Source organism: Atractosteus spatula, chromosome 5 (assembly GCF_055471065.1).
Source record: "Atractosteus spatula isolate fAtrSpa1 chromosome 5, fAtrSpa1.hap1, whole genome shotgun sequence".
NCBI lineage: Eukaryota > Metazoa > Chordata > Actinopteri > Semionotiformes > Lepisosteidae > Atractosteus > Atractosteus spatula.
In genome coordinates this window covers 47245777-47268851 of record NC_142710.1, presented here as the reverse complement: position 1 = coordinate 47268851, position 23075 = coordinate 47245777, and the positions used below count along the sequence as shown (strand labels likewise).

General features: G+C 36.2%; 1 protein-coding gene across 1 annotated transcript in view; it reads right to left on the bottom strand.

Moving 5' to 3' along the window:
- The window catches only part of ptprga (protein tyrosine phosphatase receptor type Ga), a 257643-nt gene that overhangs the window by 102987 nt on the left and 131581 nt on the right, over nucleotides 1-23075 (bottom strand). The gene's annotated exons all lie outside the window — the stretch shown is intronic.

Here is a 23075-nt window from a genome sequence, read left to right as displayed (position 1 = left end):
TGATGAAAGCACAAGAACTGCACTGATCCTGTTTGAAAAGGTTAAATTCCATGTAATAAATACTATGAGATCGAAAGTCATTTACAGTGAATATTTCCAAACTATAGCCTGCAGCTAGAGAGATCCATTCCCATACTTGTGACAAAGTTCCAGCTGAAGGTTAACTATCTTAATACAGACTGTACTTTTAGAGCTTATGTTGTTTTACAAAAAAGAAATGGTAACTTTTAAGTACTTTTAAAACATAAAACAAATCAGTTTTAAAGTTAAATTTTATGACAAAGAAGCAATAAAGAATGTCTCAGGTTTACAATTTCAAAACCATTATTTTCTTCCTTAGACAGCTTAAAAATCCTTTTTTTTGTGCTACAGAAATATAAATTAAAATGCAAAAACAGACTTAAGCCAATTAAATCTACTTTTGCTATTACTACAAAACATATTTAGGGAACAGCTAGTGTACAGTTCACAACAAGGTAAAGAACCATATTTTCTAATATAATTAAGCTTTTAAAGTTAGTTTTTATTATAGTTTTATCCAAATATGTGGTAATTAGAAACCACAACAAATCTGCAAATGACTAGGTGAGTCCTGAGTAATTTTAATTGCAATAACACTTGCAATCTCATCAATAAAAATAAACTTCTTAAAATGCATCTGTTTGAGGGGGCACTTATTTTATTTTTTAAAACTAAATTAGCTCACTATATAAACCAAAAGGAGTAAAAATGGTACTGTTCATGACAAGAAACCTCTGCTGCTTTGGGAGTGCCTATATAAGGATCTAGCACAGCATTAACGAGTGTTGCTCACAGCAAGACATTGAGGGGATTCAACTTTAACAACCAGCTGAGCTATCTTCTGTTTTTATTGAGCTGACTGAACTGAAACAATAACAGAATAGTCCCAAACAACTGGATAGCCAGTTGTGCCATTTTATTGACAGCCTGATGGGATGTAGTGTAACCACTCAAAATCAGATGCCTGATGTGAGTAATCAGAGTGACAGACCTCCTGCTGTTTTTCATGCCCCTGCTTTGAAACAGAGAAAGTGGCTGTTCGTTACCTCCGGAATTTCATTTTTTTGACCCATCAAAGAAATTATACACAGTTCAGAAGTGTATATGGGGTGCAGGACTCACAGATTAATGTAACAAGAACTTCATGTTATCTGCTGCATATGTGCATTGCTTAGCAGTATAATCATTTGCGATGTACAGCATTTAGAAAACATATGTGTGTTTATACAAAATGTTTTCTACTGCTCTGCTTACTTTGTATTTCCTATGGTGTCACATGTATGAAGATCTTAATATATTTGCATCAAGATAAATCTAAAGAAAATCAAGGCCACTGAATAGAAAACACCTTTTTATATGAGTTGTGGGAGAATTACCAGCTATTGAAACAGTAGGGCAGGACCCGAGTTTACTTGGTATTGTCGGTCAGCTCTGTCACTTCTCAGTAAGAGGCAGTCCATGCTTTGGGACTTTTTAGCACAGATCTGACAGCGCCTTGTAACACGAGATGGTCAACATTTGTGTTTACCATTGAAAAAGAATCTTAAAGACATCTTGTTGAGTCCTCTTTATGTGTGCACTACAGTGTATGTGAATACCATAAGAATGGTGTTAAAGCATAAAAGATAGAATGTGGAGTCTTGTGCTTTGATGTCAGCATTGATTGTCAGAAACTGAGTGGGATTGATAAAGGATAAATTTTGCATTCCAACAGTGTATGTTTAGACATTCAACAATTCCTCAGCAAGAGGAGAAAAATTTTGAAGACAACAGTGCAATTTGCTCCTAAAATCTAGCTAAAGTTTGTTGAGGCTACTAGTTTGAATATAAAAAGTGTATTAATTGTTTTCCACTTGATTATAGCTTTTATATAACTACAAATATACTCCATAAAGGTTTCATAAAGGCAGAAAGACTATATAAAGGTAGAAAGGTTTCAAAAATAGAAACAGCCAAATGACTCAAAAAAGACTTCAAAAAGATGCATCCAAACAGCATCTTAATATAGCTATAGTAGCATATTAATATAGCATATTACTTATTAAAATGTTTTAAGGTAATTTTGTAAGCATTTGTGGCTTGACAATGTGTCGGAAGTGTAATGCTCATGTCACTATTAAGATCTCCAGTACCTCCATTGCACATCATGATTTAAATATTAGACACTGAGCAAGGCCCAGTAATTTCAGTTACTACAGTAACTGCTCTCTTCAACTAAAGCTCAAGTAAATACTGACCTGACTCTTACACAGACTTTTGTGTAAGGGGACTGTTTCACTTATTATTTCCAAAAAAACTTTGACTATTCATTATCACTTGTGGACCAGCAAAAAAAAAAAAAGACAAAAACTATTTACAGTACTGTTAAGGCAACAGATACCATCTGTTGATCAAAAATACATCTTTATAGAGTATCTCACTAGTTGTTAGTCTCATTAATTGTGTGCTCTCATCCTTATTACAGTAAGGTGTCACTTTACTCATCAGTGCTGTCTTAAAAGTAGAATGCAGGATGATTCGATTGGGATATTTTGTCTCAACTGGAGACTTCTAAGAGTTATTTTAACACAGCAGGTAGGACCTAACCAAAAAAAAATATTCTTCCAGAATGTCTGGCACAAAACTCAGGAAAAGATATAATATCTGCACACTTATAGAAATTGCAAGGACTATTCTTTAAATTTGCAAGACCTAATTCCTTATGCATTTAACCCAATCAGATTCAAGCAAAGGGGATTGTTTAATTGAAAGCAATCTTCGGCTCCAGGTTTAAAATTAATTTGTCGACAATTTCTCATGCCTAGGACAAGTCTGGAGTGCTCTGTAATGCCTATTTCATTAAATTAGGAAGTATCTTTTTTTTCTCACAGCCTTGGGGGTATTGATTCTGATCTGGATTTCATACAAAAGCAGGCGCTACGCATTTCTGTGAATATAACCACTAATGAAAGCAGCAGCCAGCCTGTGTGAAGCAATCCGTCATCTGATTAATACTGCTAATGTGTCAGGACGACTAACATAAAATTTTAACCAGAGCACTTCTTTTGTAATGGCATGAGAAGACGCCTTACTTGTACTGCATAATGTAGTGTAAGTACTGACACTCTATATGCAAATCAGGGCTTCATCATGTTGTATTTTTTACTGTACACATATAAATCAAAGCCTTGCACCTTATAAATATTTACTGACACCATGTGAATTTCTCTGTAACTCTTTGGCTTCCACAGGTAAGCAGAATTTCAAACAATCCTTTATGGTGAAGAAGGGTCAGAAGAGCTCACATTTCTAGTGTGATCAATAAGAAGTGATTTCCTAGTTTGCATTCAAATAGCAATCAGTAACACCCACCAATTATATGCTGTGTTGATATCCTTGTAAAATGCATACATACGGTGCTCTACCCTTATTAAATACAAGAAAACATCCAGATATTTGTAGGAGAAAAAAAGACTTGAGCATAAATACAGTAAGTAGCACTGTAAAATTGCAGCAACAGATTATTCTGCATATCATGGACAACATTAGATCAGAGACAAAGGTCATTAGCTACCTAACTTGCTCTTATTCTCATTACAATAATTTGCTGATTTACACTTGTTGCTACTGTTTTTAAGGTTGAACATATGATACAGGTGCAGAATGTCTGTATTGAGTGATTCTCAATTAAGGACATTTGATGGTTATTTTAACACAGCAGATGGGACCAACAAAAATTGTCTTACCGAGTGCCTGTCACAAAACAGGCAAATAGAGAACTTTTTTAGCCTGAGGATTCCATAGTATCAGGCTAAACTGGCTAAGTCTTTTCACAAGAAAACCACCAGAATTATCTATAATAAACAGCACAAGCTTAGAGGAAGAGAAGGCTGATGGTGCTGTTCCCTCTCTCTCTGTCTCTCCTGTCTTCCTTCTCTCTTCTCTTCCTTTTTTACTTGTCTCTTTTAATGCTGTGTTCAAGGACACACAATCTACCAAGATTGTGCTAACAATGCTAACAATTTACCAAGAACTTAATTAACCAGAGAAAACCAGAAAATTCCCTTTTCTGGTTCTGATTCCCTCAGGAATCATTTGTGTTTACTTGCCAGTAAGCTTCACCTATAGCTAGACAAGCACCACAAAAGAACCAATTGCTCCCTGATTCTGTTTAGGCTTTAAGTAGTGCAAAAGTATGTGAACTGCAAACAATATAGACTTTGAAAACATACAGCTCCTAGGACTATAGCTCATGAAACAATAAACAAGAAGAAAAGATGCAAGATCAGCACAATTAAACAGCAACACAGTATTTTAATTCTTTATACTTTCAGGGATTAATATCTCCACCTATTATAGAAGAAGTACCGATAAAAATGTCTCTCACATCAAAATGCTGATCTGTGACCAGGCTGTGTAAGCTGAAACTGTATGACGCAACTCCACAGTCATTTTAAAAACGCACAATATTTAATTAATCATGTTATAGATGAGGGTTTTTTTATTCACCACATCATACTGTAGCTTTTTCATATGCTGCTGAAATTTAGAAAGTGACAATTTTAGCTTTTGAGCAGACCCACTGACATTCAAATTTCCTCATCTCAATTTTCATGTTCCAAAGTTCCATTTGAGCTGGAGATACGGAAATTGCTCGATCAATTCAACTATAAAATTAACATCCTGTGTTGATAGTACTAGAAGCATATGACCTTTAATATTTTAAAGTTGAACAAATTAACTAAAGAATACGTTTCAGTGACAAAATCAGTTTTATTACTCTGGCAGGAAATTATAAAGGTCTACCCATCTAGCAAGCTTTCTACATGTTTGAATAACCTGCTCCCCACATCAACTCAGCTGACATTGGTGCTTCCTGTTTGAGGAACACATTGTATTAGAAATATAAATTTCACTCAGGAATTAATATAAGAAAACCAAAATTTAGAAATCTAATCATGCTAGTCAATCAGAATAGACCTGAAATCTGTGGCAGATGCAAATGTTTGCTCTTAGTTTTTTTAAGATGACCAACTCTAAGAACTGAAACTAAGTTTGTTCTGTCAGATATGGACAATCAAAGACACCAAAAGACCATAACATTTGATGACCTTAAAAACAGATGTATTGAGAATAGAATAAACTTTAAACATTTTTGCAGATTTTAGTTTTCCATTTTTTTATTTCTTACAGCTTAATGCATTTCTTAAATGCTTTCCATGTGGTAGGATTTTTAATAACATAAAAAAGTTTTTTTAGAAACACCAGTGTGATTTACTGTACATATATATGCCATAATTAGTGTATTCATTGATGCATATGATAAAAAATTAAGTACTGTATATGTTTCCACAAAAGCACACACGTTCATTTTGAGTTTTATATATTCCACACACAAGTTAACTGGCATCAATAAATGGACCCCAATAATGTACCAAGCTGTACTTATTGTCTTATATACAAGAATGAGTGAATACATGTGTGAGCACCCTAAAATGGAGTCTGGAGTATAGCCTCGTCTTGTAACCTGTCTACTATGAGCAAGTGAAGGATAAGACTGAAAACTGATGAATGGATATTGGTAGTTTGATACTGGAGGGAACTGGAGGGAAAGACTACATGTCCCAGAAGCCTCAGTGATAGCTGACCAGACAATATGCGAAGAAAAAGTCTAAACAAAGAACAGGAAGAAAGCTGCCATGCAGGAATCTAATGGAAAGCAAGGTCTGCAAAAAGGATTAGTTTGGAAAGAATGCAGAAGGTTCCAGATGGGCATCAGGATGCTAACAGCAAGACAACTAGCAAGATAAAGAAGTGAAATTGGGACACAAGGAAGAACTGAAGATTCAGGAAGAAACTGAAGATAGGAGTTTAAGCCAAAAAATAGTTTTTGTTGATCTGTTCTGTTGGTGTCTCGAGAGAGGGAAGCAGATCAGTTATCTGGTAATGATTCACCACAAAATGCTGTGAATATCTAGATGAGATTAGGCTGTGTAGGAGAAACACGTGGATTTGAGCTCAAGAAGTTTTGAGACTTCAGTCTTAACTCTGCATGAGAAATTTGAATATTTTTATGTGAACTCCACGTCAACCTCTTTTGTGTACCCCACATGATCCCACTTGTTATTACAACCTCATTAACACTTCCTCCTTGAGATATCACAATATACATATTCATTGAACGATGTACAGTTTCTATATATTAGCACTATAAAGTATGTATAACTAGCGTATGCTGTACTAAAGTCAATAAATACAACTACTTTAAATCAAAAGACATATCAAATATAAAGTGTTTTTTTTAATAGGTTCAGCAACTTCCACAGAGTTTTGTTTGTCCTTTATTGTCATTCTATACAGTACATAAATAGTACTGACCTAACATGGAAGATATATGAAGGAGGAGCTCAATCAGTTTGACAGAATAAGTCCTGATTCTACCAATATACAAAGGACATTCAGCTCCTAGCTAAGTATTTTCTTGATGCAGCTCAGACAAATGGGAATAATTTAAATATTTAAGCACAAGCAAACATGTTTACAGAAAAGGGTTGTTATAAATAAATAACACCTTGAATCCATTATTCAAAGAGTCTTAGACTTCTATTATTTATAAAATAACATGAAACAAACAAGTTTATATTAAAATACCTTATTTACATAAACAGCACAACCAAGCTATTATAGTCATACCACTTCATAGTACGAAATTATGCATCTGTCACAACAGAGCCATTAATGAAACTTCAAAGAATATTTTACAGCACTTTAAAGTCACTTTTAATGTCATATCAATCAATTGCTATAGAGGAACAAGTAAAGGTTTATTCCATGCTGAAAAGAAAAGAAAAGAAACACAATGTTTCGGCTGTGGAGCCTTCCTCGGTGTGTGAAGAAGGCTCCACAGCCGAAACGTTCAGTTTCTTTTCTTTTCTTTTCAGCATGGAATAAATCTTTACTTGTTCTTGTGCAGGCTACACATGCTGATGCAGCTACCTACTTGAACTGCTATAGAGTTTAAGTACTCTCAATGTATTTACAGTGTAGCCTTGAAAACCTTTTCAAATGGACAATGCCTAAAAAGAGGTAAACTTGTAAATAATGTGTTACTAAAAATGGGATTTACCAAATTCCTTTTCATTTCAGTGCATGTGTTGTTTTCAGTAATGAGATGATTACTAATTTTCAAAAATGCATTTTGGAAAAACTAAACCAGAAATACATACCTTCTCTATGAATTTTAAGTAAACTAAAAGCTTATAAACACTATGGTGCGGTTTGATGAATTAAGTAAGCCGCTTCCAATAAAGATTAAAATCCACAGAGTTATTTTAAGAGTGAAATCCTGCCCTGTCTTTACTTGGTAGCTGACAACTGATTTGTAATTGTGCTCATCTATTGACTTAACAGCTCCCCTGTACAAAATTAATCTGTTATATTTCTAGCATACTGTAAATACACAGTTTGCACAATGTTAGCTCATACAGTTCAATAAAATCAGACAGGCAATCAGCATGTAAATTAATAAAGATATGACAATTCACAAAACAGTAAAGCAAGACTGAAAAAGCAACAGACAAAAATGAAGCAAAAGTAGATTATGTATATTAGGCAATCTGTATTATTATTTGTACTGTAGCAATTAATAGTTGTTGTCAGGTATCCTCCTTTAAGCAACTGCGATTAGACCAACAGAAATCCCCTGAGTCTGTGCTTTGTCAGTGGTCATGGCAGGAAATCAGTTTACATAGCTGAAACACACCGCAGATAAGGGTTATAAACCCAGCTTTCTGAGAAGCAGGTAGCAAGCACTATTTGTGACACTTAAAGCATCACATTTCATCCCATGTCACACAGAGCACTAGACAGAGATTTTATCCAGTAAATCCCAACCTACTAAAAAGAAAAGGTCCAGAACTTTATAACTTTCATCTGACTTAAAATGCTAAAAGGATTAGCCAGATCATCTATACTGTATATTCTGTTACATGCATGCTAACAGAGGTGTTTGAGAAAAGTCAGATTTTTCTCACTTATAAGAAAAAGCTCTTGGAGCTGTTCCAGGAAACAGTCAGGCTGTTAATTTCTAAAGTAAATAAAGTTTCTGATTTTGAAAGAGATGAAGAGACTATGCATCTTGTCAGAAAGTACTATATGACGTGAACACTTGCAAAGATTTCTTACTACAACTACAAAAATGTCTTCTGTCCTTTGATGCGTTTCTCACTTTAGTCAACAAAGTCTCTGTTACTGATGTTTTGAAAAATAATAAAGAACCAAGAAGCCCAAAATGAAATAAATAAATTAACACAACAAATATATATTACAAAAATATATATTATCTGGCCATTTAAAGGGAAAAATTGAGAATAATCAAGCCATGGGATTAAGAAAATGCACAATATTGGAATAATAAGCCATCTAAGTCTTTACCTTACTCTAGTTCTCAAATCTGTTACTTTAGACAAGAAAATGCTTCCCTCAGCAAACCACCCCATTTACAATTTCAAGCTGTTAATTAGAACAGAAGGGTTTGTTCTCACAGTGCAATTCCACCTTTGAATTTCTTACTGCGGTATTGTCTGCAAAGGGTGCTACTTCATTCATTGAGAGTGAACTTTCCACAGTGAATAAACTTATCAGCCAGAGCTGGAATAAATAATAGCACCATAAAAAGGAGGCCGTAAAGCTCTGTCTCACAAGTTTTTGCAGTAAACACCTGCACCAGGTGAGCCTAGAGATGAGTTGGTCTAATCCTGCCAGCCCACGGTTGCTTTTTAATTAGCACTTTCATTGTCAGGGGAGCTCAGCTCACAAAAGTGCAACTCATTAACTCATTTGCAGTTACCTGAAGCTTCACAGATAAAAAAAAAAGGAAAATGTGTACTGCAGACCTGCAGACTGTGTCTCCTGCACACTGTGTTATTATTTTTATATCTGTCAACCGTACTTAGGAAGTAACAGATTTTAATTTACTGCTATCTACTTTGATAAAATTATTAGCCTGAAAACAGCACAGGATTAGAAAATGCTAGTAAACATTGAACGTTTTGCAAGACATCACAGATACATTTCATTTTGTGCTTTCTGTGCTTATCCATTTGTATCTAGCACAAACAATTAAAATGCTTTTACTTTGTATTACAGATGGATTGTACGTATCATCAATAACTCTGTTGACATGAGGAGAAAGAATCGCCCTTAGGGTATATATACTGGTGCATTAAAGCTTTTTGTTACTGAAATGTCACGGTTAGATCCTTGATGCCTAGAGGATTTATTGTGCACATTTCCATTAGGCTTCAATGGTGCCAGCATCCAGCGACTAGTGCCATTTAGATGGTATTACAGCAGGCCGCTCAATGCAGGCTTGTTCGAGGCAAACTGAAAATCCAGGAATTTATTTTGTCAGGCAGTGTGTACATTGCAGAGTGCTTTATGTTGTTAGTTTTTAGAGGGTCCTTGCTGTCACCGTCTCAGGTGCATGTGTGCATTCTGGCACCTAGCACCTTAAATTAGACATCTTCACTGCCACTTGTTAGGAAAAAAAAACAGTTACAGCAGTAAAATACCTTTGGAAGGGAGATCAATGAAAATGTATGTACAGGTATGATGTCACTGTAGTACATGCACTGCACTGAAAGTAGTAAATACATTTGTCTAGGACAACAGGACAAGATCTATGAGATCAGTAAATATTGCTGTTTAAATTCCTAACAATATTCCAAATCAAAGCAATGAAGCCCATTACACAAAAATAAAGCAAAGTGGTGTAAAAAAAATGTTTTTTGCCTTGACATTAGTGAAAAAGTAGCATTATGAACCTAAATGTTATAATTCAATTTCAGATTTCAAATCTTATAATCTTTACAACATTCACCTTACCATGTATTACAAAGTTAAGCTGTATTTACAGTAACTCTGTGATCCTTAACTTCCGGATATACGTAAAGGTCCTATCATCATCGGTAAGAAGCACCCACAGGTTCTTGAACGGGCCCTGTCATTTTCCATTCAGGAACCTGTGCTCCTGAACACCTGGGTTTATGTTCGAAATATGTAATCAGCATTGGAATCAAGTCTACTTCAGATACTGGTACATCTGACCCAGATGTATTTTAAGTTTGACAGTATGGGCTATATATATTTTCTGACTTTAAATTGTGCATATCTGAGAAGATAAACTGCAACTGCAATAATTAACTGCAAACACTCAAGGTGAATTTTAGCTTTCTGTGAGAAATTAAATAATCTATTTCTGTGAACTAGATATTACCATCATATATTGAAGGTCCAAATGCTTTTCACGGATTGTACTTTATTAATATTCCTTTAATAAAAACAAAGCCACAGTGTGAAAAGTTTTTAAAAAATGTGTTAAAATAAAAAGCGATTGATCTGAGTGCACAGTTGAAAAGCTAAATATTCCTCTTCAAAAGCCAGCCAATGCCAGAAATCTAAAGCTTAAACCAACAACAAAAAAAAAACAAGGAGATATTAAGATATCACCCCAGCCAGCCATCTACAAATTCTTTGGGTCATCAGAAATAAAAGCTGAGGGTTTTATATTTCCCATCATTTTTCAGTGAAAGCAAGAACTGACTTCAGCTTTCCGCTTCTGCACAATGGGAGCAATGGGTTTATCTGGGCAAAATCAATCCTCATTTTCGGACTAACTCTTCGATGCAAGATCACGGCTACATTGTCTTTGAATTACTTCCAGTCTTGCCTTTATAGCTCATAAATACAGATATATAATGTTTATCTGGCCTCAAGCTATTAGTTTTGACAGAGGTTTTCTCTGAATGTTGTGCCTTCAAAAAACTACAGATTAAAGAAAATGAGCTAAATAAATATTTAGCCACTGCGTAATAAAACCAGCAGGCTCCTTCTGACTGACATGAGATAAAAGCAATGTTGCGACCTTGCAATGAATTAGTCAATTAACATGTCAGGTATTTTATCATGAATACAATTACGGCACCATTCTTTTTTACTCTGTTATTTTCCACAGTTAATGATATCTTATAAATAGAAAGGCTGTCTGTCATTTTGCATTAATTAGAAAAAAAATGACGCCAGTTTTTTTTTCCCTTTTCCTTCTTTCTCTGATAAAGACTAAAGCATGACCAATCTGCCCACAGCCTTGTTGCTTTCTGGCTGTATCCCTGCAGTACTCACAAGTGTCTTCACAGCCTGTCACTGCGTGTCCTTCTGGTGTCCCTGAGGCTTGGCCTTCTTATCGGTTTGGGCTGGTCATGCTAACGTCACATTCGCTTTATTTGTCAATGGTATTTAAGAAGAGAGGATCAAGACAATTCTGAGGCCAGCAAATAAGGCAAACCAACTGAATCTCATTTCACATCCATACTGTGAAGGGAAGAGAAGGTGCAGTGCCCTACATTGTACTGTTTTAAAAAAGTACACTTATTGGACTCGCTGTGGATGCATGGCATACGGTTCACTTCACACAAACCTTCAAGACAATTCTTCAAGTCTTTACAGGAGGTTAGAACTTGTACTTAGACACCTGGAGTCTTTATACTTATTAAAGAAGATTGCTCTATGCATCTGTGTTGCTGTAGTATTTTCTCACATTTGGCTCAGTAAGAATGTCATTCAGGCTTCCCAGTATGTTTCCAGCAGACAATCTTTATTCATGGTTTTAGTTAATAATTAGCACCATGATATCCATCTTTGAAACATTTGGCAGTTTTTCATATTTGCTTTAATCACAGACTACCTACCAATAGTTTTCAGCTGAGCTTGAACAGTTACTCATCTATGCACCAATAACATTATGAACCATCCTTAGATACAGTACCTGTCAATAGTGCAGATCCAAATAGCGTTACTGAAATATTTTAAATGAGAAGAACCCAAATCACAAAAACACCTGTTTTCAGTTAAATAAAAAGATGTTACATTTACTCCTTTGAGGGACGATACAGCTTAAGCTGATGGAACATTTTTTTTATTGTTTTATGTGATTCATAGTGCTCCTTTAAATGTTCTAAAGTTTCAAGAATTTCACGACTACGATAATGATACAATTTTATGATTTGAGGCTTCTATTTAACATTTTACCTTGAATAGGAATATCATCCATCCATTTTCATTTAATCATTTTCATCATCATTTTCTAACTGCTTCTCCCAGTTCAGGGTTATGGGAGAGCTGAAGCATATCCTGCAAGCAATGGGCACAAAGCGGTTGCACAAGTTTCATCACCTTTTTTGTTACTTTAAAAAGAGATCTAGAGATCTAAATGGTATGATGGTGCATACCAGGAGACAGAGCTCCTGGGCTCTGTCTGTGTGGAGTTTGCATGTTCCCCCGGTTTTCTCCAGCTATTATCACAGTCCAAGCACGTTATGCGTGTGTGTGTTGCAATGTAGTAGTGTTTGGTCTAGAGTTGAATGCCTCCTTGCTCCCTGTACCTGTTGGGTAAGGCTCTGGCTCACAGCAACCCTCTATGGATAATGTAGTGATGGAAAATGGATGGATTTTAGAGTCTACCATTTGCATGCATCCTGGGCTATTAAAATGCCAAAGAAACTGTCAGTCATCCTTGATAATACTGTACTGGTTACAAACACAAACAACCTTTGACCTTTAAATCTCCATTGGGGTCTGATTGCTACCAGCTGCAGCATACCCCAGTTAACATGCACGAGGGAAAGTACAGATCAAACAATTTTAGAGCACATTCCCAGGGATACAAAGGAAGAATAAGGTGGAATAGGGCAGACTTCATCTGCGCTTCAAAAAGCCATTCTAGCAAAAATGCTTCTACCATAATAAAACTGGTCAGGCTACAAAGCAGTGTGCATCATAAGATATTTATAATACACATGATTGGCATTTTCAAAGCAAAATACATTATAAAACAAATTTAAATTTTTTGATAAAATGTCTTATTGCAACAGACTGCTATACATTATCTCTTCAGTCCCTATTACACACACTGTTTCATTTTAGCTTTCTTATAGTGAAGTGACATTTTTAATTTTCTGCTATTTCACACCTCCAAAACAAAGCAGGCCAGGGTAAACCACTGTCCAATTTTTTTTCTTTTTTCTTAAATAAAAGATAATGAAACCCTTGAGCCAAAAGGAAAAAAAAATCAAATTTAAGGGAGACTTCAAAGGGATTTAACCATGTTAGTAGAGGGGGTAAAAACACACAGCTAAATCAAAAAGGGAAAAAAAAACTTCTACAATAAAGCTCTGGCAATACAATGCCTTTGGCAAGATCCTCATTTATTGAACAATATAAAAAATTACAGTACCATTCCTGAGTTTAGACTACCTATTAAAACTATCCCCATATTCCCACCAAGACGTCTGAGCTATGAAAAAAAAACGTTATGCAGAGATAAAAACAAAGGCAGAAAGAAAATGGCAAACACGACCTCAGACGCAAGAATTACTTCTTACTAAAGTGAAGTGATATGCAAACCGTAACAGATTAAAGAAGTATTCAATCAAGACAATTCTCAGTTGCAGAAAGAAACAGTTATGCGACCTTGCTTGATGAAATCAATGGCTCCCTATTAGCACAGCTCTATTTATGATAACCCGGAGGCCTTGCTATCTTGCATGACACTATATATATTGGAACAATTTCATATCTGACTGCTCTTTTCCTGTTATTTAGAGACAGAGTCATTCATAGCCCCATATCTTGAGTCTTAAGAGAGTTTTCAATCTTCTCTGCATTGAGGTCTTACCGTTTGCTGTTTCTGCTCACAACACAGCAAATTAACATTTTCTTTTCTAGCCACTTCTGATATGTTGCCAGCTGGAGCATTCCCATCAACACACTCTTCAGCCCTCCATTTCCTCACAAAAGTTTCAAACTTCGAGTTCTTTGCAGAGTCCTCAATTATCCTCTCCCTCCCCCCCAAAAATAAAAAAGACAGATAGATTTTGACCTGCAGGAAGAGGGAGTTTCTATACAGTCAGTCTATTTATCACAGACATACTGCAGCAACAAAAAAAAAACAGATCAGTGGTGCTGCACTAGTGCACTAGTTCACTGCATATGAAATGCAGACTTTTTGTTGTTGCTTTTTCATACATTCTAAACGTAACAGCACAGAGAGATCCCTAGAAAGTAAAAAGATCTAGAAGGACTTAAAAAGCAAAACAGTAAAAGCAATTCAAACTGGCAGAGCTACAGCACTAGAAGAGTCTCCTACACAATGGAAGGTGACTGTTCCAATTCATCATCACCTGTAGAAAACAATGAGTCTGACCTTTTGTCAGCACACTAACTTCTCCTTGGGACACTTCTGAGTCGGGCCCTTTTAAATGCAGGAAGAAAGCACAAGCATTACACTAGCACATGAAGTTTTCACTGATTGGTATTTAATGTGCCTTGCAAAACCGCTGTACTAAACATACTGTATCCAACTTCTGGAACAACAATCTGGATTTTTTAAGGATTACTTAAAAATTACTTACTCCCCTAAGGATTCTAGGGGAAGGAATTTAGAATTTAAACTTCCAATAATGGACTTCTAAGTTATGCAAAAGAGAGTTTAATATGATCTGCACAGCACCAAAGGATGCTGGACAACAAGAAAGTAGTTTAAAATGTTGAACTTCTACATACAAGATGTTTAAACAATTGTTGGGATACTATTGCACCTCAATAAGGGAAGTAAAGGCCTAGTTAGAATTATGAATACATTTTAATTTGTTAGTTTTAAAAAAGTCAGTTTTGTCCAAATGCCACCAGTGGCATATTCTAATCTTACATTCATTTTCCATTCAGAAATAGATTACATTCCATTTACCAGGACTGAGATAATTTTAGCCATTAAGTGAACAGAAAAAGGGAGGAGCAGACCTCAAATAAGATAATGAAGATTGCTGAACGGTCGATTAATGTAACCCATAGTAATCCATCAAACAGATCACTTTTATTTGCCTTGCTTTCTCTTCAGCAGCTACGTACTCCCCATTTCAAATATTAAAAGCTTTCCCAAAAACAAGCCCTAAAATACAAGGGTATTTATCATCTGAAACACAACAGCTTCTGAAGTATAGTACCAGAGCAGTGGAAATATAATATATATATAGGAATATATATATAATATATGTTCTCTTAAGCCAATGCTCTCACAAGCAACACAATGTGTGATTGTACTAGCCTTGAACATGATATAAGTCAAAAAGAGTAGAACTTCAGGGTGTGCTATTACACTGAAACCTGTTGAAAGAACAGATATGCCCTTTGAAGACAGAAACTGGACATCATGCAGGATGCTGTTTATTACCAGACAGCTAATTGCTTATCTTCACTGGCAGAATCCCAGCAATTAATAGACTGCAAGTGCTGCTTTGCAAGATTATGCATTTGTATATTTGCCTAACAGCACTAGCCTATATGTGGAGCCCTGTTGTGACAAGAAGTCTTCAATATGAAAGGCTAATTTATTCTGTAAGATGCTGTATAATGTGAAGTTAATCACTTTTCATTCTTTGCAGTTTCTCTCCCTGGTATCAGGTTAGTCAGTCTTCCCCATGGCAACTGCAAGACACGTGACTATGGTTATGACTACATACCACATTTCACTGCAATTTTAACTTCCTAATGGTTTTTAACCTTTTGTGTATCTGTGCCCTGTAATAGTCAAAAAAAAGGAAGTGAATGCTTTCTCACTTACAATGGAAATGTAATGGCAGGCATGTGGCTGTATGTAAAGTTTTCTTACTTTTATGTATGAAAAGCATTACTATGCCACACACAAGGTGATTTAGAACTTCAAGAAATCAGTTTTAATTTGCCTTGTCTCCTCAAATGTTCCTTACTGCCATTTATGAGCAAGAAGACTCCTAGACCAGGCCTCTATAAAATTGCTTCTCCTCTGGTTTCTTATTAAGAACACACAGTCACTCTCCCAGAGGATTTCCAGCTTTGAGTCTTTGAACAGGCAAATTTAAAGAAAACCAATCGCTGTATTTCAAACAGACAGAGAAAAGGCAAGTTTGAGCCCTTGTCCCAATTGCTTTTAAGTGATTTTAATTAAAAGATACAAGCTGCTTTAAATTCCAAAGTCATTTTACTTCCCTGGCTGACACTTTCTTATTTTAGGAGCTCAGCTCACTTCAGTCAGACTTAAACTAGATTAGTTTTAGTGCCGATAAGAATTTTTTGTGCACTGTCCCATCAAAACATTAAGAGCATGATTTGTACCATAGGAGTACTCCATCCTTTCCATAGCAGCAGGAATTAATAAGTACTTCTCCTGATCTGAGGGCTGAATTCAACATGATGTTGGTTCCAGTAAAAGTACATGTATTAGTTCTTAATGGGAACAATACATGGTTAATTTAAAAACAAAATATGAGTCCAAATCCATTGATTTCTATAGTCCCAGCATTCAAGTAACATTCCCTCAAACTGTCACATGCATGATAACTAGTTGCCATTTCATTAAGAAATTAAAATAACTCCTCCTAAAATACAGGACCACAAACATTACAAATCTCCTTGCTACACTACTGTGATGTCTGAGAACTGTAAGGTAATAGCAGACTAGGCATTTACCTTAGTGTGCTATGCTATGGGAAAGAGGGGGGAAGTAAACGGTTTCACAACTGATACCACTAGTGGAGCAAATATTCTTGGTGCACTCCTGAAGGCAACAACAGACCTGGCTAATGTGTCAATTCAGCCAGTCAGATCCACAGGCAGCAAATGGCAGACAAGAAAACACAAAGTACACTTCAGACTACAGTACAAGTTCACAGACCAAGCCACAAAGACGGTGTACCTGAAATCTTTCTTGAGAGGGATCCATCCACTTTTATGCAAATAGTATAGGTACATATATTTTGGTATTGATGTTCATTTATGTATATTTAAAAAATACTTTACTATTCATCTGTATTAACTGTACTGAGGAAACTTGCCACAAGGCAATAACTTTGTAAGGCATATTTAATTTTATATTTTTTGTTCTACAAAGAGTCATCAAGAAGAATTTAGGTAATTTCTAACTTAAAAAAAAATGATAGTACACACTTAAAGAGAAAAAGAAGTGGTTAACAGTAAAGCAAAGAATAGGCTGCAAAATCAACTAATTTTGACTTACTGGTAGATTTTAATTTAAATGATTAAGAGGCCCCCTTGTTCTTCCATCAGTGCTATTATTTTCCACAGTATGAGTGAGAGACTTTATAAATATATTTTGGTTACAAATAAGTGTAGGAAAGGAGACCATAATACTGCTCAGTCTCAAAAGCAGGTTCCTTTGCAGTCTCTTCAGCCCTCCAGTGTTCTGGTGATTGTCTTTGACCTTGTCCTACGCCTCCACTCACAGCACATCTGTCTTGTGGTGAAGCCCCCTGTTCAAGACTGAAGCAGTCTTCTTGCCATTAGTGATTAGTTAACACACAGAACATTTTCAGGATTCTCTTAATTAGCCGCTAACCTCTGAAATGTTTCTCTGCTGGCCCTATTTTGAGTGCTTGTTGGCTTCTTTGTGTATTGACCTAATTGTAAATTTTTTTTTAACAAAGTTAACTAAAGCAGCAGGCATAAAATTGTAAGTGCAGTTTAAACTCTGATAGAAACATTATGTTGTCATAATGATTGATCGATCATATTCAAAACTCCCCTTTTCTGTTCTTTTCTGGAAAGCCTCTGGGGATAATAGAGCACTGTGTATTTATGGTTGTCTAAACTTCCATTTCTCCAAGGTTATTGTAAACTATGAGAGGCATAGTAGAAGATCTAAATACATAAAATAACTTGAAAGCAGTTTTAATGTAACACTAGACTTGAATGTTGTAGTGAAAAACACTTAACCCCTAAGAGATGAGTGAAACCTGTTCTTAATGCCTTCTGTACATTTTTCCAGGAGGCACAATGGGCAACATCTACACAAGTATCCAAGAAGTATTCAAATGTAGTTACATTTTAGAAACAGGTTTCCTCTTAGTTTGGCCTCTTTTAAAAAAAATCTAGAACTTTTAATGAATGACCTCTGAACTCTTACTGAATCATAACTCCAGTCTTGGTGACAAAACAACAGTAGAAACATGTCTGGTAGGCTACTCTCTCTGAGGCTCAAATGTATTTAACACTAGATTGGGAGCCTCTCTGTTAGCTCCACTGGCATCACTGAATCCTCTCCCATCTTGACTGTGAGTATGGAGCTCTCTGCTGCTTATATCCATGGTGCTGGATAGAGAGAATTACAGTGTAGTCTTGGAAAGCTGCTGCTGATGTGGTCTAATCTTTATTGCACAGTACTTCTGTAGTAACTTGGACTTCATTTTTAATGGAATCATTCGGGGAATCTTGGAGGTGGGATTCCATAGATGGTAGAGATGGAGGATTATATTGTTTTGCTCTTCCTATGGATAATTTAAAAAGAATAAAAATAGGTTCACAAAAATAAAGCAAGGCTTGTAATGCCTGGTCTCCTGAATTCTTTCTATTCCAAGAAGATACTGAGAAGCTGATTTTTTTCCAGTGACAGCTTCCAGAACCCCATGCTTCTTAGAAAACAACTTCATAAATATCTTACTATGAAATGTGCAGTACAGTTCCTTAGGTGCTATTTAGCCAAAAGAAACATTTCACTTACTTGTTTTATTGAAATCATGAACAATTTTAGCTGTTAAAATGCTTAGTCAAGGGGTCAGCTAAACGATGTAGAAAACGTCAACAAGATGGACAGCCCACAACAGCATGACATACAGATGAAGTCGCAGGAAGGCACAGCGGTGTTTTTAGAAATGAAGAACTGCAAATCACTTTATATTCATATTAAAGTTTGTTGAGCTTCAATGCAGATTAAATTAATGGGACAGCTTCTGTCTCCTGACAGGTGTTTGGAGAAAGCAAAATTAAACTATTCTCTCTTTCTAGCTAACATTATCCAGTGCATTGATTTTCTATGTAATATTTAAAACTTCATCAAGACAATTCATTTCCCCCCAAATCCCATCACCTTTGCCCCATACTACACATTATAAATCAAAAAGAGCCACAAACAACATTACAATCATCAAATAATGGATTACACCTCTCACTGGGAATGCACGATCCATTAAAATTCAATTTAGCTACCATTTATTTCTCAAAATTAGTAAAAGTGCCAGTCATCATTTTAAAGAAACAACTCCATACTCCTGAGCTCTTCAAGATTGATGAGGTAAGAGATTAATGCTTAATTTTCAGACGTACCAGGAGATACAAAGCATTTAATGAGGCAAACGTACTGTACAAAAGGGAAGGAAAGAGAAAGACATGGTGCAGAGATGTGCATCTAATCTACACTTAAAAGTGAGGTTTGAAGATGTGCAGCAGAGATACACAGCACCTTTTCCTCCAACCCCCCCGCCAAAAGCCACAAGGTACAGCGCTACTATCCATTATACTCCGATCATGTTGCAGTTGCACACGATCCATCACAGGTTAATTTTCCCCAGCTGTTCGGTTTGTTTCCAGTCAGCCCCCACCCACTCCCATGACATAGCCGTGTTGTTTAAGCAAACCTCTGATGAATGCAGTCTTTCCACTTGCATTGATTTCTTTTCAAGGCGCTCTCTTCCATTTGATTTGTTAAGTACTGGTTGACTGTTCTTCTGCTGACTGCAGTTCCCCTGTGTTTTGGCTCTCCTTTCGTTCTCCCTGAAGGTCTGCCCAGAATTTGCTGCAGATGATTTTTCATCGGACAGTTTTTTTTTTACAGCTGGCTTGAACAGTGATAAATGTGTCGAATGAGTTTCCATCTCCACACCTCTGGCTTTGCTTACCTGGCAAACGTGAGGCTCCTTGAGCTGCCCTGAATGAGCAGAGCACTAGAAACCAGGGAGGAAGCGATGAATGATTGCCCCCCACTAATTCCAAGCTCCTCAATTGCATGCTGAATCGTGTTGTAGCTCATGTAGCATGAAATAAACTCTGGATAACCCAGTAGGGGGTTCAATGTTCATGGCAGCATAAAACGCTAGGAAGCATTTATTCTTGTACTCAAGTAGTGCTTAAAGGATAGTATAACGCCAAGCAATTATCATGGTCAATACCTATCAAGAACTATCTCCCAAAGGTCAGCTTCTTACCAGAACTACTAAACGTTGCTGCAAATCTATGAACTTTGAACTCACCCTTTTGAAGCTTGAAACTAGTGACTGACATTGTTCACATACTTTAAAGCATAACAGTTTATTTTTCTGTAGAAGTGGATCATTGCACTCTAGTCAAAATCCTCGATAAGGTCCATAATATAGCATGCAGCTTTAAGCGTCTATTAAAGTATTCTTTCACAGGGTAAACACTGTAAAGTTACTTAATGTGCAAGCACAAGTAGCACTAAGGAAATTGAGCCAATGTCTATCAAGTTGAACATCAAAGACCTTGTGATGCTTGAATTCACACTTCACAAATTCCACTTGATGTCACCTTCTGTTTAAAGGACTGCTGAGCACTATATCATAAAGTCTTAAATACATACACAGATCACTCCATTCTCTTATTGGTAGCAATATCCTGTGTCTTTCTTACCTTAACCTTGTCTGTGGGTTTTATCAGTGGCTTGTATTAATGGTCTATTGAGCACTTTATGTCAAAAACCTTTAAATTTTAACACTAGCTACTCCGTTCCCTAATAGACGTAGATGTGCCTCTTGTTTCCTTTACTGCATTCTGCAACTCAGTCTTTAGAAATGAAGAAATATAAATATGTCTGTAGCACTGCACCTTAAGATTAGTCCATATGATGTAATTTCACTCTCAGGACACTATGTCCAGTATTTCAACCTCCAGCTTTAGAGAGAGCCTCTGAGCACTGTTAAGTAAGCCGGGAAGATTGTTTTGGCAAGGAGTTCGAAAGCTGTATAAAGCATCCTTGATAAAGGCTAATCTTAAGGTACTTTATCCAGGTTACAATTTTATATATCTTAAATCATTAAAGGCTCCAGAATGCAGTAAAGCAAACAAAAGGCAGAAGATATCCAAAATAATAATGGAATGGAGTAGCTAGTGTTAATAACAAAAGGTGTTCAGTAGCCCTTTTAAACAAGCCACTGATATGGCTGTTCAGGGCTCTCATAAACTGATTCTAGTGAAATTCAGATACAAGAAATGTATTTATTTTTTAAAAAAAGAAGGTATACTGTTTTGCAATGCACATAACATGCAAGTTTGATGAAAGGAAAACAACAGAGCTGCTGAAAGATTGTACAACAAATTTAGCTTGACTGCCAAGTGAAACTGCCTTGAGCTTTTAGGATGTCAATCATTCCTATGGATTTACCTGACACACAATAGCACCAAGAAGCCCATCAAGTGGACGAGGCACAGTTCTACAAGAGCCTAGAATGCCACCTCCATAATCTGCTTGCCAATTCAGATCAAATTCGAGAGCTACTATTGTAAATTTTCTTTCAGGGGCTGACAGTTCCATCACAGTCATCTCTATGACAAGATTCAGTTTTTCAGTGGAGGTCTATAAATTATAAAGGTAAAAGATAATGTTCATGTCACTTTTCAGGCTCTTGCCCAGAGAATACATTTATTACAATATGAACTCTGAAACCCCTCTGAGATTCCATTCACTGCTCTTTGAAGCATCCTATAATACATTTAAAAATAAATTACAATTATTTAAAGGAGAGTAGGATACTAAAGTTTCAGAGAAGGCACACATTTTGTTTTAAATGATATACTTTAAATAACTTTGGAAATCAAATCAAACAGCTTCCATGAGTAAAATATATCAAAGGCATAACTACAGAAGATTAAAAGATACACAGCAAAGACACTTTAAACTGAAAGAAAAGAACAAATATCAAGGCTGTGGTATATGTTATACTTCAAAATTAGTCTGGAAGACATAAAAGAGATGTGATGAGCGATTCCACTTAAAAATTATTTTGTGTGAATAACCCATGAGAGAGTTTGCTAGTTTGCAGTTAAGTAATGGATATTGTGTAATTAAATTTACAGCACAGCAGTTGAAAACTTCAAAGAGAGAATGGACACATTCTACTCAGCCACATTGGCAGGACATTGTAGGGTACAAGCGAGATAGAAAAGTCAGCCAAGCTGCCCTCTTACCAACTCAAGCCACCATCTGTCAGTAACCAGAAAATTAAGTCTTTTATGTACCACTGACCCCATACTGAAAACCCATTTAAAAAGTCAAGCCAGTAAAAGAGAACCAGACAGTTTCATTATGTTTCAGTCACAGAAGAGCTCCTAGCTCCTAAAAAATCTTTGAAACAGACTGTGACGAGCTAGTTACAGAATGCATAATTCAGATCAGTGGCCGAAGATTAATTAATTTTCTGCCGAGCGCTGTACCATTTATGACAGCCTTGCAGTCATAATTGCACTAACTATGAAAATGCATTTTCCCATACCTTTCATTACATTTCAAAGTGATTTAGCACAGAAACTGTTTAAAAGATTCTGCTTACTACTGAACATTCTTTGTTTTTTCCCAAAATGCCATTGAGGTTCTTGCAAATTTCTTGCTGTTCCTCCCACTTCATTTTACTCTCAATAACAGTCCACTGGTGGGTGATAACAGTCCAATGAAGGTTCAAAGAATGCCATGCTCCTTCACAATAAAGAGAATCCTACAGTACATTTCAGCAATTGTAGAGCCTGACATGAACTATGAAGCATAAGCATACCAGTAAAAATAGTATTGTGTGGTTTGTAGTCTGTTCAGTAATAAAAAAAATTATGCAGCAAAGTAATGGTCATTTCCTAAATCAAACATCCCAACCAATTTGTTAGAGAAGGTTATGTTACATAAGAGTGTCCATTATCTTGTCCCAGAATAAGAAATGCTCTGTTTACTGAGGACTATTAAGGAGGTGCAAACCAGGCCTTTTGTTCAGTATGCTGGGTTATGAAGTGATGTGCGACCCACATCGCTGAACTCCACTAAGCTCAAACAGGTCACTCTGGAACACTGCACTGCAAGTAGTTCACTACTACCCCGGGCCATAAAGAGGGCGATGAAGCCTACAGTCTTACAGGGGGACCCATGAGACTGACCCGTGATTTGCTGCTTCTGTAATAAGTTCTCGACACAGACC